Source organism: Trachemys scripta, chromosome 5, assembly GCF_013100865.1.
Source record: "Trachemys scripta elegans isolate TJP31775 chromosome 5, CAS_Tse_1.0, whole genome shotgun sequence".
Classification (NCBI taxonomy): Eukaryota; Metazoa; Chordata; order Testudines; family Emydidae; genus Trachemys; species Trachemys scripta.
This window is the reverse complement of record NC_048302.1, coordinates 23,657,557-23,675,052: the sequence shown is the minus strand read 5'-3', so window position 1 is coordinate 23,675,052 and position 17,496 is coordinate 23,657,557. Positions and strand designations below refer to the sequence as shown.

Sequence of the window (17,496 nt, the reverse complement as noted above, 5' to 3'; positions counted from 1 at the left end):
CTGGGTAAAAAAAAAAGGGGCCAGGGTGCTTTTGGGTAACTGTCGTCATCCGTCCATCACTCCCGCCCTCCCTCCCTCCCTGAAAGCGCCGGCGGGAAATCATTTCGCGCACTTTTCAAGTCATTGACAGCGCGGACGCCACAGCACTGTGAGCATGGAGCCCGCTGCAACCATCGCTGCAGTTGTGGCCGCTCTCAACGCCTCGCAGCTTATCATACAGGTTGCCCTGAGGCAGATGCAGAAAAGTCAGGCGAGGAGGCTACGTCAACGCGGTGATGACCTGAAGTCTGAGAGTAGCACAGACCTCTCAGAAAGCAGGGGACCCAGCGCCGAGGACATCACGGTGGCAATGGGTCATGTTGATGCTGTGAAACGGCGATTCTGGGCACGGGAAACAAGCACTGAGTGGTGGGACCGCATAGTGCTGCAGGTCTGGGATGAATCACAGTGGCTGCGAAACTTCCGCATGCGGAAGGGAACTTTCCTTGAACTTTGTGAGTTGCTGTCCCCTGCCCTGAAGCGCAATGACACCCGGATGCGACCAGCCCTGACTGTCCAGAAGCGAGTGGCCATAGCCCTCTGGAAGCTTGCAACGCCTGACAGCTACCGGTCAGTCGCGAGCCAGTTTGGGGTGGGCAAATCTACCGTGGGGGTTGTTGTGATGCAAGTAGCCAAGGCAATCGTTGATGTACTGCTGCCAAAGGTAGTGACCCTGGGAAACTTGGAGGCGATCATAGATGGCTTCGCAGCGATGGGATTCCCAAACTGCGGTGGGGCCATAGATGGAACTCACATCCCTATCCTGGCACCGGACCACCAGGCCAGCCAGTACATTAACAGAAAGGGCTACTTTTCCATGGTGCTGCAAGCACTGGTGGACCACAGGGGACGTTTTACCAACATCAATGTCGGATGGCCGGGCAAGGTTCATGACGCTCGTGTTTTCAGGAACTCTGGTCTGTTTAGACGGCTGCAGCAAGGTATTTACTTCCCGGACCACAAAATAACTGTTGGGGATGTGGAGATGCCTATAGTCATCCTCGGGGACCCAGCCTACCCGCTAATGCCCTGGCTCATGAAGCCCTATACAGGTGCCCTGGACACTGAAAAAGAACTCTTCAACTACCGGCTGAGCAAGTGCAGAATGGTGGTGGAGTGTGCTTTTGGACGTCTCAAGGGGAGATGGAGAAGCTTGCTGACTCGCTGTGATCTCAGCGAAACCAATATCCCCATTGTTATAGCAGCTTGCTGTGTGCTCCACAATCTCTGTGAGAGCAAGGGGGAGACCTTTATGGCGGGGTGGGAGGTTGAGGAAATTAGCCTGGCTGCTGATTACTCACAGCCAGACAGCCGGGCGATTAGAAGAGACCAGCGGGAAGCGCTGTGCATCCGGGAGGCTTTGAAAGCAAAGTTCCTGAGTGAGCAGGGTAACCTGTGACTTTCTAATTTTGTGTACAGAGAAGCCTTCACCCCACTTCCAACACACGTTTCAAAATAAAAATAGTTCTACTTTGTTAAAGCACACCGTTTTCTTTAATACTGTTTTCGCGGGAATTTTTTAAAACTGGGACGCAGACTGTGGTGCGGAGCGGGTGTAGTGTAGTCGCGCGAATGCAGCTTCTAAACTCAAGGACTGACAGGCTCCGCTGCGGTGGGATGGTTCTTTCAACGGAGCCTGTCACCCCTCCTGATACGGACTGTGTGTATGGGGGGTCTATGTGAGTTTGTGGCAGGGGTGGGACGGTTACAGATCCCCTGCTGTGTGGCTCTGTGATCCTGCCTAAGGACCGCCGCTTAAGATCTCTAACTGCCCTCCCCTGACACAAAGTCACAGAGCAACCCACCCCCCACCACATAACATGAAAAGAACCTCCCAGACTAACCAGGGTAAGTAGTCACTGCATCACTGCACTATGTATGTGCCCTGCTGCTGTGCCTGCCCCCTACTATGTACCCTGCCAAAGGTGACTGTCCTGTCCAATTACCAACCCCCTTTCCCCCCCCTCCTCCAAAAGAACATGATGGAAACAGTAGTTAACAGAAACATATTTTTTATTATCAACTACACATGGGACTGGGAAGTGAAACTTGGACGGGGGCTTGTGTCAGGCGGGAAGGAAAGAACTTGTCAAACTTTGGGGAATGAGAGCCTTCTGCTGCTCGAGCTCTCTGCAGGGGTGGAGTGAGAGTTAGCAGGGACTCTGCCGCCTCTCCTTCTGTGCACTTTGGGTGAAGGGAGTATGGGACTTGGTGGCGGGGGAGGGCGGTTAGAGATGGACTGCAGCGGGGCTCTGTCCTCCTGCCTCCGTTCCTGCAGAACATCCACAAGGCGCCGGAGCGTGTCCGTTTGCTCCCTCAGTAGTCCAAGCAGGGTTTGAGTCGCCTGCTGGTCTTCCTGACGCCACCTCTCCTCCCGATCCATGTTGGCTTGGTGCATTTGGGACAAGTTCTCCCGCCACTGGGTCTGCTGTGCTGCCTGGGCTCGGGAGCAGGCTATAAGCTCTGAGAACATGTCCTCCCGTGTCCTCTTCTTCTTATGCCTAATCCTCCCTAGCCTCTGGGAGTGTGATGACAGGCTAGGTTGTGAGACAGTCGCAGATGGGGCTGTGGGAATGGGAAAAAGGGAGTGAATTCCTCAGAAAGATAAATGTAGTTGTGAACAAAGAACATAGTCTTTCTCTGTGAACAGGACCATGCACAGCACCTATCACATGCGCACTCAGCACAAGGTCGAATTCTCGGCCTTCGCATTCAGTGTCTGGGGTTTTGCAGAGCACTTTTGAGAACCCTGTCAGGACAACGGAATTGCTCTTGCACGCAGACATGGTAAGCCGTAGATTCGTGGCAGCTTAAAACTTTAATATTAGCAATGGCCTCATTTCACATTGAAATCAATGTCGGTCCCTGCTGCCAGCAATCCGGCAAGCAGGAAGTCTGCTCCTGTCCCACACCCTCGCGGCTGTCCCCGGGAACGATCCCTTTCGGCTGACCCTCTCCCGCCTCCACCGCGTGGCTGCAAACCAGCGGTTACAGTTCTGTAAAGGAACGGTAAAGCAGTCCCAACACTAACATTCCCCTACCTCATTCAAAGCAGGTCATCATGAGCGACATCACCCTCATGAGGATCTCTGAGAGCGACAGACAGAGAATGCTCCGGGAAAGCCTTCAAAGACCAGGGCCGTATGCCGCCATGCTGTGCCAAGCAATGATTCCAGAGTACTTGCTAGTCTCGTGGCGCGGCAACGTGTCCTACTACGGAGGACCCAATAAGGCCGCTCTCCCCAAGAACCTAATGCAGCGGATTTCAAATTACCTGCAGGAGAGCTTCCTTGAGATGTCCCAGGAGGATTTCTGCTCCATCCCCGGACATATAGACCGCATCTTACTGTAGCTGCAGTAGCAGGGACTAAACAGTAGAGCGGCTTGGGCAGGACAATCATGCAAAACCGGACATTGCTAGATTTTTTTCAAATAGTTGCACTGCCCATGACTGAACCGTTAAGTTAATCAAACTAATCATGAGAAACCCATTTTTTAAATTGTTAATAATCATGTTCTGTTACAAATAAATGTTTAGATGTTTACAACACTTACTGGATGATCCTTCACCAGATTCTGTGTCTGGGGTAACGGCTGGGGAGGGTTGGTAGGGGATCTCTGTAAGGGTGATGAAGAGATCCTGGCTGTCGGGGAAATCAGCGTTGTGAGCGCTGTCGACTGCCTCGTCCTCCTCATCTCCTTCCTCATCTTCCCCGTCCGCTAACATGTCCGAGGATCCGGCCGTGGACACTATCCCATCCTCAGAGTCCACAGTCAGTGGTGGGGTAGTGGTGGCGGCCGCACCGAGGATGGAATGCAGTGCCTCGTAGAAACGGGATGTCTGGGGATGGGATCCGGAGCGTCCGTTTGCCTCTTTGGTCTTCTGGTAGCCTTGCCTCAGCTCCTTGATTTTCACGCGGCACTGCGTTACATCCCGGCTGTATCCTCTCTCTGCCATGTCTTTAGAGATCTTCTCATAGATCTTTGCATTCCGTCTTTTGGATCGCAGCTCGGAAAGCACGGACTCATCGCCCCACACAGCGATGAGATCCAAGACTTCCCGATCAGTCCATGCTGGGGCCCTCTTTCTATTCTGAGATTGCACTGCCATCAGTGCTGGAGAGCTCTGCATCGTTGCCAGTGCTGCTGAGCTCGCCACGATGTCCAGACAGGAAATGAGATTCAAACTGGCCAGACAGGAAAAGGAATTCAAATTCAAATTTTCCCGGGGCTTTTCCTGTGTGGCAGTTCAGAACATCCGAGCTCTTACTGCTGTCCAGAGCGTCAACAGAGTGGTGCACTGTGGGATAGCTCCTGGAGCTATTAGCGTCGATTTCCATCCACACCTAGCCTAATTCGACATGGCCATGTCGAATTTAGCGCTACTCCCCTCGTCGGGGAGGAGTACAGAAGTCGAATTAAAGAGACCTCTATGTCGAACTAAATACCTTCGCGGTGTGGACGGGTGCAGGGTTAATTCGATGTAACGGCGCTAACTTCGACATAAACGCCTAGTGTAGACCAGGCCTAACAGACCCACAATGAGCAATACATCTGTATTTTCATATTGAGAACATGGAAACATTTTCCACATCCAATTGAGTTTGACCCATTTTCCTAAAAATAATCATGCAAAATATGTGAAACAAACAGGGAGTGGGGGAAAACACATTAATGTAAAATATCTTTGTATGTCATTATGAATATTTTACACTATTGTAGTGGCAATCTGCCAGTCTAATATGAAACTATTTTATATTATGGACATTGAAAATTATGTCAGTGATACGGTCTCTAAAAGAAAAACAGCGAAAGGGAGCTAAAACTCTTTCATTCCAGCTTTGAATAGATTCATAGATTCCAAGGCCAGAAGGGACCATTGTGATAGTCTGACCTCCTGTAAAACACATGCCATAGAAATCCCCCAAAACAATTCTTTTGAACTAGAGTATATCTGTAGAAGGGGGCGGAATATAATCCTGATTCAAAAATTGCCAGTGATGGAGAATCTACCACAAACCCTTGGTAGATTGTTCCAATGGTTAATTACTGTCACTGTTAAAAATTTACACCTTATTTCCAGTTTGAATTTGTCTAGCTTCAACTTCCAGTCATTGAATCTTGTTATAACTTTCTCTGCTAGGTTGAAGAGCCCATTATCAAATATTTGTTCCTGGTATAAGTACTTGTAGACTATTTTCAAGTTATCCCTAAACCTTCTCTTTGTTAAGATAAATAGATTGAGCTTCTTGGGTCTATCACTATAAGGCATGTTTTCCAATAGTCATGCTCTTCTTTGAATTATCAACATCCTTTTTGAATTGTGGGCACCAGAATCGGACATAACATTCCAACTGTGGTGGCAGCAGGGCCCAATACAGAGGTAAAATACTCACTCTACTCCTACTCGAGATTCCCCTGCTCATGCATCTAAGGGTTGAATTAGCCCTTTTGGCTAGTGTCTCCTGAACAGATGAGCTTTACCCTTACTGTAGAGAGTTCCACTGTGCCAGAAGCATGATATTGTCAACCACAGTCTTCCTCCTGGAGTAAGCTCTCTGGGGAAGGGACCATCTTTTTGTTCTGTGTTTATGCAGTGCTAGCACAATGGGGCCCAGATCCATAACTGGGGCTCCGAGGCACTCCTGCAATCCGAATAATAATATGCTGAGGCCAGCTGACTGAGTGCACTTCAAGCAGTGGCACTAGAACGTTTTTATTAGTGGGGGTGCTGAAAGCCAGCCAGCCCCCTTACCAGGGCTTTGGAGGGGAGCCTGGAGCTGGAGTGCAGACCAGTAGGTTTTATGCCTGGAGCTGGAGCAATTCAAAAATCTGTTTGCTCCAAATCCCTGCTTACCACCACCCTCAGCTGAGGACAGGAGTAAAGCCCCAGGATGGGGGGCCAGCAGCACCCCACAGCACCGCTAGTTCCCATGCCTATGACTTCAGGATGAGGCTCGAGACCCACCAGTAACGGGGCATGCCAGTCACAGTGGTGGCAACAGCTCTTGAGTTGACTCAGGGAAGGGTGAGGAACGGGCCCTGGGCTTTGCTCAAAAGTCATCTGTATTTAGTCATCTGATCCATCCCCAGCAACCATGTGTCCCCAAGGCTGGGTCACAGCACCCTCGTAGTTTGGGCCATGTAACCTCTTCCCCCCGCCAAGGACTAAGCACCCCTACACACACACACACTGGCTGGGCCGGGCCATGCCCCAGTGCCCCCATGGGCTGGACCATGCAGCGCCCGGGGAACCCCCCCATTTAACTGTGCCTCGCTCTCAGGGGCCTGCCCTGCAGCAGGGGCTGGGGACGCAGCTACCCCAGCCTGGCAAAGGAGCCGGGAGCCGCCCCTCTGCAAGGATCGCAGGGCTGGGCAGCTCCAGCCGCTGCCCGCTCGGCCCTTCGGGCGTTCCCTGACACGCTCGGTGGCCACAGGCTGGCTGGGAGGAGGATTCCGGCGAGCGCGCGCGCGCGCACTCGGCTCAAGGGAGCGTGTCCCCAGGGGAGGAGGCGTGGCTTGAGCTCTCCCCACCGCCCCCTCCTATCTACCTTGTGGCGCGCGCGCGCGCGCCTGCCTGAGCGTTCCAGCGCCCAGCCGCCTCCCTGCTGCCCGACGTGCGCGCAGGCTGCAGCTGCAGCAGCTGGAGGCAGGGGCGGGGGGAGCAATCGGGCTCTGTGCTGCTGCAACAGGTCAGGGAGGAGCGGAGCAGAGCAGCATCCTCGTTCTCTCCTCCCCCTACAAGGAAGGGAGTGCTCAGAAGAAGACCCTGCCCCAGCCCTTCCCCCGAGGGAGCTCGCATCGATTTGGCAGAGGTGAGAGACCTTGGGTCCATAGGAGGGATGTTGGAGAGAGAGAGCCCCCTAGAGCTCCCCTGCCCCCCGCCCTGAAGGCAGTGAGGGGGTGTTTGCAGCAGTGCCCGGGGAGAGAAGGAAGCGGGCAGTTACCAGGGGAGGTTGTTGGGAAACTTTTCTCCCTTGTTTCCTGCGTTGGGTTTTCCAGCCTTCAGGGCTAGGCGCTCACACTTTCCCATGGCCGGGGGGGCTTTGCTTTATAAACAAATGCAGCAAGAGCGTGAGTGTGAAAGCACAGCTGCCAGTCGCTGTATTTAATGATCTTGTGACTTTAAAAAAAATTGTCCGGAGTAAGGGGGAGGGGCTGAACTCCTGATGGGGATATGAGAAGGGTCTGTTGACATTGACTGCAAAATTTCATTGTCTCAGTTAGCTTTGCACAGGACTTATCACTTCCACTTGTGTAAAATGTATTCCTTCTTAAAGTCGGCTTAACAGCCACCAAGTATTGAGTTTTGCAGTTCAACAATACAGGGTTATAAAAATCTGTATAATTTCAGCTCTTGCCTTCTGGGTGGTGAGTCATTTTCCAGCAATTGTCTCTTTTTTTTTCTTTCTTCAAGCTGTGATTTCCCCCCCCTCTTTTGTGTTTCCACATAAAACGCAGCATTGACCTAAGTATCTACTATTTTGCTCAAAAGTCATCTGTATTTAGTATGGTTTTTGAGACTTGTTCATAGGAAAATGATATGCTATAAATATCCACTAATCATTTTAACGATATAATTATTATTGGTGTTTATTATTTTATTTGAACTGACAGGTTATATTGTTGTTGGTTTATAATGGAAACATTATGAGGAAACATTATAACGAAAACATGAACTATAGGTAAACAAAAAGTCAACACTGAGCAATTCTGAAACCTGAGGATACGTTTGTCCACCAGAGGTCACCCTTTTAACCCAAGGGGCAAGCTTCTAGCTCTACTGAGGCATGTTCTTCCCTCCAGGCCTGCAAACTGCTCCACTCTGAGTAACTATGTAAGCAATCCCACTGAGATACTCATCCATTTAAATGTCTGCAGGTTTGGGGCCTAAAGCCATCTCTACACTACCATTTATGTCGGCGAAATTTATGTCACTCAGGGGTGTGAAAAAAACACCCCCGAGCGATATAATTTTGTAGGCGTAAGTGTTCGTGTGCACAGCAGTATGTCAGCGGGAGAGCTTCTCCTCCAGACATAGCTACCGCTGCTCATTGAGGTGATTTTATTATGTCTCTGGGAGACCTCTATCCCATCAGTATGGAGTTGCTACACGAGTCATCTTACAGTGGTGCTGCTGCATTGGTACAGCTGTGTCGCTGTAAGCTCGCTAGTGTAGATATGGCCTCAATAGTTAACCCCTAAAGCATCCATCTCCCTTTAACATAATGCAATGGCTTACATTTTAAATGATTTAAAAAAAAATTAAAACAAACCAGGAAGAGGACTATGCATGTGACTGCTCTAATCCTGTGGCTCTTCAAAGCAATGGATGACCTCATTTTATTTAAATAGCATTACTAATAAAGGATCAAATTCTGTTCTTGAATAACAATAGGTTAAGCTGAAAAGAGCTCCAGTCTTAAATTTCAAAAAGTAATAGAAGCTTCTATAACAAGCAAGCTCTATATATCCTTTAGGGCTAACCCAGGCTAAATGCTGGGGATCTTTTGCTTATGCTTAGTAATCTTTGTTCCTTACAGTTAAAGCAGCATAAAGATACAGTTCCTCCTTGCTATTCTCTCTTCCCTCCCGCCCCCCTGCTGTGAACTAAAAACTCAGCTGATGGGAGGAATTAACTTGCAAGACTCTTCTTCATGGGGTAGAAAGAGTAAACAACAAAGTCTTTAGTCCTCTTTTTGGTGTTCCACTCTCATCTGTCTGGTGTTGATGGGCCTTCCTTGTTGGCCAGGATGTGACACCTTCTGTTGGAGATCAGCACTTGACGCTAGTTAATGTCTCTCTCCTGTCCGGTGATTTACACGGAGTGTCCTACAATGCAAACACTCAAATTTTACCTTCTAATATGGGATACAGATGTTATAAGTGAGATTAATGCATGCAGCAACTTACAGGCATTCCATAAAGTCAATATATAATTCTAATACCTATTTTAACCATAACACACAGGTGAGCCAGACTTATTTCAGCTATGCATTTGTCAGTATTCAATTGAAGCATGGGGACCTCTGGCATCACACCCCCAATGCAAAAATGGTGTAAGAAGGGATGTCACTGGCGCTCCTGAGTATGCCTCAGGATTTCCCTACTCCTGACAAGACATCTGCCACTGCATTTTATTTTTTTTTACCTTGATATGTACTGTTTCCATGTCTACTCCTGTAGAACTAGGCTCTAGTGTAATAGTTTCAAATTGGTCCCTCTGGCTCAGCACAGCTGTGTTAGCGGGGAATGGTCCGATAGCATTTAAATTTTCTGTTATATAGATGAGGTTTCAGTTGCGTAATAGTCCAAACAATGGCATAACATTCCTTCTCTGTGTCAGCATAGTTCTGTTCAGTGGAGGTCAACTTTTTACTTAAAAGGCAGTAGAGTGCTGCTTGTCCCACACCCCAGTCTCTGTTAGCACTGCACCTAACCCAGTATTAGAAGCGTCAGTGCACAGCATAAAGGATTTGCGGAAATCAGAGCTGACTAAAACTAACTCTTTAGACAGGCTTCAAGGACATAAGAGGCTTTTTCTCACGGGCGTCAGTCCAAATTCACCTGGTCTGGCTTCCCCTTTTTCATAAGGTCTGTTTATAGAGGCCACAATGTCACTGAACTCCTTTACAATCCTCTGGTTTAATTGGCCAGACTGATAAAGGATTGGACCTGCTTCTCGGTTTGTGGGACAGGCCAATTCCGAATGGCTTCTACTTTTAAAAGGTCAGGGCGAACAAACCTACTGCCCACCCTGTGTCCTAGCTAAGATACTTTTGTGGCCCCCATCTTGCATTTTAACACCTTGACAGTGAGGCTGGCTTCTCTAGGCCCCTGCAATACAATTCCCACAAGGTTCAGGTAATCTAGGTTTTTAGGAGGCACAACAAACAGCCAAGTTGTCTACATAGGCCTTGACAAAGGTCTGTAAACCCTGCGGCACCTAATTGAAAATGCAGGGGCTACGTTTCAGAGGTTTAATTAATCCAAAAGGCATAGTCTTAAACTCAGGCCACATTCCACTATGAAAGCTGACTTTTCCTGGACATCAGCATCTAAGGGAATTTGCCAGTACCCATGAGTCAAATCCAGAGTACTTATGAATTTTGCACTGCCCAGTAGATCCAGAAGGTCCTCTATCTGGGGTGTAGAGTAAGGATTAGGTTGGGTGATGTCATTTACCCTTCTAAAATCCACGCAAAATCTCAGGGTTTTATTCCTTTTAGGTACCATCACAGTAGGAGATGCCCACGGGCTTTTTGATTTAGTGATCACTCCCATGCGCGTGCTCTCCACTTTCTCCTGAATTTGTCTTTGCATTTCATCTTTAGCATGGTATGCTCTGCTAGGAACAGGGCAGGACCTTGCAGTTTCAATGGAATGCATTCTTTTGTCAGTTAAACCTGGCTGGTTGGAAAATACTTGCCTGTGGTATTTCAAGAGGGCCAACATATCCTACTTTTGGGTTGGGTTCAAACCCTCCCAAATTTCAGTGCTCTCCAGTGGAGTCTCTTCCTCACTCTCCAAGACCAAATAATTAAAGGGACAGTAAATGTTCCCTCATCAGCACAATAAATCATATTCACCTCTCTTTTGTGGTAAGTTTTCAATCTATTGACATGTAGTGTTTGCGCAACTCCCTGCTGTGGGGTTTCGTTACATCGCAGGTGACCTCCTTCACTCTATTACCTCAAAAGGTCTGTCCCAACAGTCTTGAACTTTGTTTTTCCTCACTAGATTCAAATCTAATACCAAGTCACTTACATCAAAAAACCTTTCTCCAACATGCCTGTCATACCAGCCTTTCAAGATTCTGATGCATTATGTCCATCATAGCCTTTAAATTCTCTTTAAAACAAGTGCCACATTCCCCTACAGGCTCTTCCATATTACTCTTCCAAGGGCCTTGTATTAAATCTAAGGGTCCCTGCACCTCTTTCCCGTAAAGGAGATAAAAGGAAGCAAACCCTGTAGACTCTTGGGGGACAGTCCTGTATGTGAATAACAAATAAGGGAGCAATACAGTCCAGTTATTCTCTCATTGGCAGGGCCGGCTCTAACTTTTTTTGCCGCCCCAGGCAAAAAAGAAGAGCACCCCACGAGTGCCGCCAAAATCCCCGCCCCCCCCGCACCCCGCAACCCCAAGCCCCCCCCCCCCCCCCCGCCGCGCCGCCCCCGTCCAAGCGCCGCGCCGCCCGAAGCCCCCCCCCCCCTCCGAGCGCTGTGCCGCCCGAAGCCCCCCCCCTCCGAGCGCCGCGCTGCCAAATCCAAAAAAATAAAATAAAAAATCGAGCGCCGCCCTGCCCCAAGGTGCCGCCCCAAGCACGTGCTTGGTCAGCTGGTGCCTGGAGCCAGCCCTGCTTATTGGGTAACATATGTCCTCAGCATAGACTTCAATGTCCCATTGAATCATTCTATTAGACCGTTAGCTTCTGGATTATAGGGTGCAGCCTTTAGCTGCCTCACTCCACACAACTCCCATAAGATTTTCAAAACTACAGTACAGAAATGAAATGTCTTAAAAAAAAAAGGCACTAACATAACATTTACAAATCATCATTTTGATTGTGTGGTATACTCCTTTTCCCCACCTTGTAGCTGTCCTATATAGACTACGCTCTTCGGGGCAGGGACCTTCTACTACTGTGTGTTTATATGGTGCCTCGCACAATGAGATAAGATGTAGCATGGTGTAGAATTCATTGATGGGGAAGAGGAAGGCGGGGCTAACAGTAGCTAGGAACACAAAGTTGCACTGAAGCCTCTGAATTGTGCATTTATTTGCTAAAAGTATTTTTAAGTTAAAGTGGACAAGGGATAGCATAACATCTGTTTCAACAAGGTCACAAAAACTGCCCTTAATGCAGCTATTTCAGGTGTCTGGGTTGTCTGTGTTTTTTAAACGGTGTTTTTTAAACAGCTTATATGTATCTTACATATTCAAAAAGTTGTGGTTTGTAGAAAAGCTCCCAATTGCGTAGGGGCTTCCTGTTGTCCTTAAATATTTTATATTGGACATATTACGATATCAGCCACAGGAGCCTGGTAAACTAGTGTTGAGGACTTCTCTGCCAGTGCTCCAGGATCCATGACCTAAACTTCCTTCCATAGAAGTCTGCCACGAGAGGTTTATTTACAGCTTCTTTTTTAGATGGACAGTAGTTTCTCTATGTACGTCCACTTCTTTGTATGACACTTTTAAAAGGTTGATAACATTCATTTACAAAATTTAGTTTTGATGGGTTAATGATATCCTATGAAAACCTGTTTAGGTATTTGTCTTCCACTACTGTAGTAGCTGAGTGCCTGACAGCTCCAGGAAATAACCAAAGTGATCATTCATAAGAATGGTGTGTGTGCGTACATACAACTGCTTAAAAACGATGTTAAAAGTTTGCATTGCTGTTCAAAATAGTATGAAAAAGAAATACTTCTTACACTAAGATAGTTATCCAAACAGAAATGTTAAAAGGGTGTCTATGTATATGGGAAATGAATTTCCCAATCTACCTCATTGCAGGATAGTTTTCAGTCCTGACTAAATTCCCCAGCCGCTCTGCAGGGTTAAATTACATGACAATAGCAGCAGCTGCTTGGAGTGTTGTCTACATTTATACTCTTCACAGGTGGAGTAGAACTGGTGGTATCATTGATGGGAAATTGTTGGCAAAAACGCTTAGTGAGTGCTACTTTGTAGTTATGTTCAACACTAACCTACCTGTCTCCCAACATCAGAGTTTGAATGTAGCTCATTCTAACAGTGTTAGAAACTTGTATTATAAAAGTTTTATAAACTGTTTTAACTACTTTCAAATTCTCACTCTCCTTTCTAGGTGTTTGAAAGTTGTAGAGTCTGTAGGTGCTAAGTGTAGAGTTACAAAGCAAACAGTTAACATTTAAGTCTCTTCCAAATAGCGGTTTATCATCTTTCCCCTCCCACTCTACAGTAAAAGTCTCCCTAGCAATTAGAACATGTAGCCCATGCTGTTTTGCCTCTCTCCATGGGATTTATAAAAGATCAGTGTTGGAGCCTGCGTCACAAGTGCTAGGCTTTGCATGGCTATTAGTGACAGTATTATTGAGTAGCGACTTAGTGGCTTGTAAGAAGAAGAATAAACATGCATAAATATTTATATTTTGATGGTTTCCAATTATGTTTGTTTTTGTTCTTCAGAAAAGTTTGAAGAGTTGAGGAACATTGATTCACAAAACATTGGATTTTATTTTGAAACTGTTTATAAAAAACATTGCAGTAAGCCATTTGAAAGAGAGTTCACTTCCTGACTCTGGCCCTAGAGGAAACCTCTGGCGTCTTAGAATTTCTAAAACATAGTGTGGGGGGGGGGGGGCGAGAAACATACATCATTCAAAACTAGTGAAGGAGGAAACTGTCAAAGATCTGCAAGGGAAAAAATTATTTGTATGTTGTGTGCGCATTTTGAGAACAAAACCAGGGATTTTAGCTAGAATTCTTTATTATATTAATTGACATTGGAAGGAAAAGCTTCTGTTTAAAAACAAATATCTTGCAAATGTGAACTGGAGGGAAAGAGAGTGGCAGAAAACAGGTGACAATTGCAGCTTGTCATGGCTTACTGAAATATGATATGTTAACTCTTAAATGAATGCATTGCTGGATTAACACACCTGGTTTTGAGATCAAGTCAGTGGCAAAACTCCCATTGACTTCAACGGAATCAGAATTTTATCCCAGAGATTAATGTACCCTATAGCCATAGAGCAGATATAACATAGGTAGTGGCAGTGCATGCTTCTCTCCCCATGCTGCCCAGTCAATCTGTGATGAATTGGTGTTCCTCTATAGTACTGTACCTCTTGTGGCCCAATCCTTCTCCTGAGGGGCAAACTCCTTTTTGATCATGTGCAGCCAATGTTAGGACCATTTGAGTAGTAGTTTGGAGAGCTGCTCCCTTTACCCACTTAGAACTCTTCCTGGGTTGTTTACCTACATTAAGCAACAGAGGGTCCTGTGGCACCTTTAAGACTAACAGACTTCTGTTAGTCTTAAAGGTGCCACAGGACCCTCTGTTGCTTTTTACAGATTCATACTAACATGGCTACCCCTCTGATACTTGTTACCTACATTAGTTTATTTTAAACCCAACTTGAGACTGTCTGTCAGGCTGAACTGCCTTTTCTACAACTGTTTTCATCTCAGTTTCTTTTCTTAAAACAAGATTACTGATCATAGAATGTCACAGGTATGTCTTAAACTCTGCCTGGGAGCATGTACCACAAAGGATTCCATCCATTCTTAATTCTTACATAGTATTTGAGCACTATTAATTCCTCTGCTATAATCAAGTAAAATCTATTATATACTTTACAGCCTCTAGTATCCAAGTGTCACGGGCAATGTTACTATGTTCATATAGTAAAGATTTGATACTTGAATGTTCAACAAAATTAACCGATGTTGGGAATCATAGTCCTGTTTCTGATAGTGGGGAGCTTTGGCTAGCTAAGGATGCAAAGACATGGTACAGTTGTTTTGCATCTCCTGAATGGAGCTCCGTTCCTTCCACACCTAAGGACGACAACATGAGGAGACGGAGCTCAGCACTTGGTAGGATGGGGTTCTGAGGCTAGACAGTGACTAGAGATGGGAAAGCCCAGAGAAGTGTGGGAAGTGTTAGATCTCTTTAAATTCTCAAATATAAATGGAACAAAACTTTCAAGAGAGGCTGCTGCTCTCAGACATTGTTATGCTCAAAGTGGAATCTCTTCTGTTTGCATTCTACTTTCTGTATGTAACAATGTTTTGATAGTGTAGTCTCCATGCATATCTATTCCTGAGTCTTTTCAACAGGAAGTTTTTGTTTTGGTGGCGGTGATCTGACAGAGATGCTGTCATAGGTTAATCTGAGCCCACCAAACTTGCTTGATATAGTGCACTAAAGACCGAACAACTTTCTAATGGTAGCTGACTGGCCTGGAATTAAACTGATGACCTAGAGGTCAGCCTCTTTATCCAGTTACCAACTCATCCACTCCTTTTAATTTCAGTTGGCTGAGCTGAGCTCCCACTGTTTCACATAATGCTACTGCAGCCTGTCCTCGAGCCATAAATCTGTTTTATGCTCTCAGGAGGGTGGGATGCTGAAAATAAATGGTCAGATCGGATAATTAATCATTTCTGTGCTTGTTTTCCTGCCAGAATTTATATTATTCCTTTTATAATATTCCTTTTTCTCTCCCTTCTCCTGGTACCCCTGGGTTGTTGTGGGTTTTGTACTTACACTAATCCAGACCTGATTTTCTGTCCTTAATTTCACTTTGGTCTTACTCAAAAGCAGTTTCTTGTGGTGCACTTCTCAGCTCTTAATGAAAGCAATTTGTTAAAAAGCTACTTGAAACTTCTTCTAAACCAATTATAGTTGTTAAGGTTTTGTGCAACCTATTCAACTGGGGCCAGGTCTACACTACACACATATATTAGTATAACTAAGTTGTTAGGGGTGTCAAAAATCCACACCCCTGAACGACATAGTTATACCAGCCTAACCCCTGGTATAGACAGCGCTATGTTGGCGAAAGAGCGTCATCTGTCGACATAGCTACTGCTTCTTGCAGAGGTGGATTACCTACCCCGACGGGAGAAGGTCTCCCATCGGTGTGGTAGCATCTTCACTTAAACGCTGCAGTGGCGGTGCAGCTGCCCCAATGCAGCATTTTAAGTGTAGACCTGCCCTGAGAAACTGGACAGTGGGCAACTGGAGTAGATCTGAAGGAGGAATCAAGGTGATTATTGTGGTAGTTGCCACAAGCTTTGTAATAAAATATGCTCCAAGCATTTGCATGGACTTGAGCACAGGGAAGACTTTGTAGCTCGCAGATCCAAGTCTTTTTTTTTTTTTTTTTTTTTTAAATTGACCTCATTTTTATAATGATCAAGGGGGAGAGGAATACCTGGTAACTGAAACCCAATTGGCTGTGAATAGCACTCTTTTGTTACAGCCACCCATTTCAATGCACGTCATAGTAACTGTGATGGGACATATCTGTGTTCTCTTTTCTATCTTTCTTTCCTTTTCGTTGTGCCTTTTATTTTATTCCATTTTGCCGTATATTTTTTTGTTTCCTCTATTCACCAGAAGGGAACAGAGAAGAGAAGTTCAGGCTGGTAAACTACTGCTTGAGCCTGTGATCCAGTGTAGTTAGGTACCACAGCTGGGAGGAGAGAGGAGACAGTGGTAACTTTCAAAGAGCTTCTCTTTGCTTTATCTGCATTTATAGGGCATATTTGTAGTGAATGTGTGGGGGCAGGGCCGGCTTTAGGAAGTGCGGGGCCCGATTTGAACAGTTTCGACGGGGCCCCGACAGGGATGACTTAAAAAAAAAAAAAAAAGTTAAAAAAAAAACCACTTGGGGCTTGTACTCACCGGGCCGCGCTCCTAGTCTTTGGCGGCGGGTCCTTCACTCGCTCCGGGTCTTCGGCGGCACTGAAGGACCCACCGCCAAAGTGCCGCCAAAGACCTGGAGCAAGTGAAGGACCCGCTGCCAAAGACCTGGAGCGCCGCCGGGTGAGTAAAAATTAAAAAGGTGCCTCTAGACAGGGAAGGGATTCTCTGCCACTTGCCCCCCCACTCTGGGCGACCCTGCCACTGGGCGCGGGGCCCTCTTAAGCGCGGGGCCCGATTCGGGGGAATTGGTGGAATTGGCCTAAAGCCGGCCCTGTGTGGGGGTATCTAGGGTCATGCAGCTTCTCTCCCTCCCCTCACCACCCAGATACTCCTTTCCTATGTCTATCTCCCTGGACCAGTCTGGTGCTTCCCCAGTTGGAAAATACAACTGTTGTATGCTTCAGACAAGTGCTCATGTAACTCCAACATAGAAGTCTCTGGGCCTTGAAATGCTAAAGCGCCCAGCATGAGTAGTGACATCAGATGATGGCTAACTAGGTGCTAGTTCTAGGGATTTCTGTTTGGCAAATATCTTCGCACAGTGCCACACAACACAAGCAATTACTGAATGTTTTGTGTTGCTCTTAGACATTTAGGACCTAATTCTGCAAATGCTCTCTAAGGAGTATAGTGCTTACTGCTGTGAGAAGTCCCTTTGAAGCCAACAGTTCAAACCAATGGAGTTCAGACCAATGGGACGACATACAGGACTAAGCAGGGTGTTCATTACCAGGTTCTTAGATTGTAAACTTCTTGAGGCAGAGAACTCTTCTTTCTGTGTCAGAATTTTACTAATGCATAGCAATAGTCCTAATACAGTGTAACCAACTCCGCTGATTTTTGTCGTGAGTCTCATAATAACTATTGTTTTCCTTAAAGCCCCAGCTCATGGAGTCAAGAGGGTATATAACGATTTCAGCCTTCATTCTTAAAGAAAAAGTAAATTTCTAGCCTCCGTAGCTGGGGGGAGAGCTTCAAAATGTGACCCTGGTGTACCCAAAAGGCTCAAAAAGCAGACGGTAAATAAAAA

The 17,496-nt window shown here is 46.6% G+C and overlaps 1 protein-coding gene across 1 annotated transcript in view; it reads left to right on the top strand.

Annotated features, from left to right (window-relative positions):
* Positions 1-6,625: 6,625 nt before the first annotated feature.
* The window catches only part of AFF1 (AF4/FMR2 family member 1), a 170,827-nt gene continuing 159,956 nt past the window's right edge, over positions 6,626-17,496 (top strand). Inside the window, exon 1 of the mRNA XM_034770707.1 lies at positions 6,626-6,854. The gene's annotated coding sequence lies outside the window, so the exon portion shown is untranslated. The remainder of the gene's footprint in view (positions 6,855-17,496) is intronic.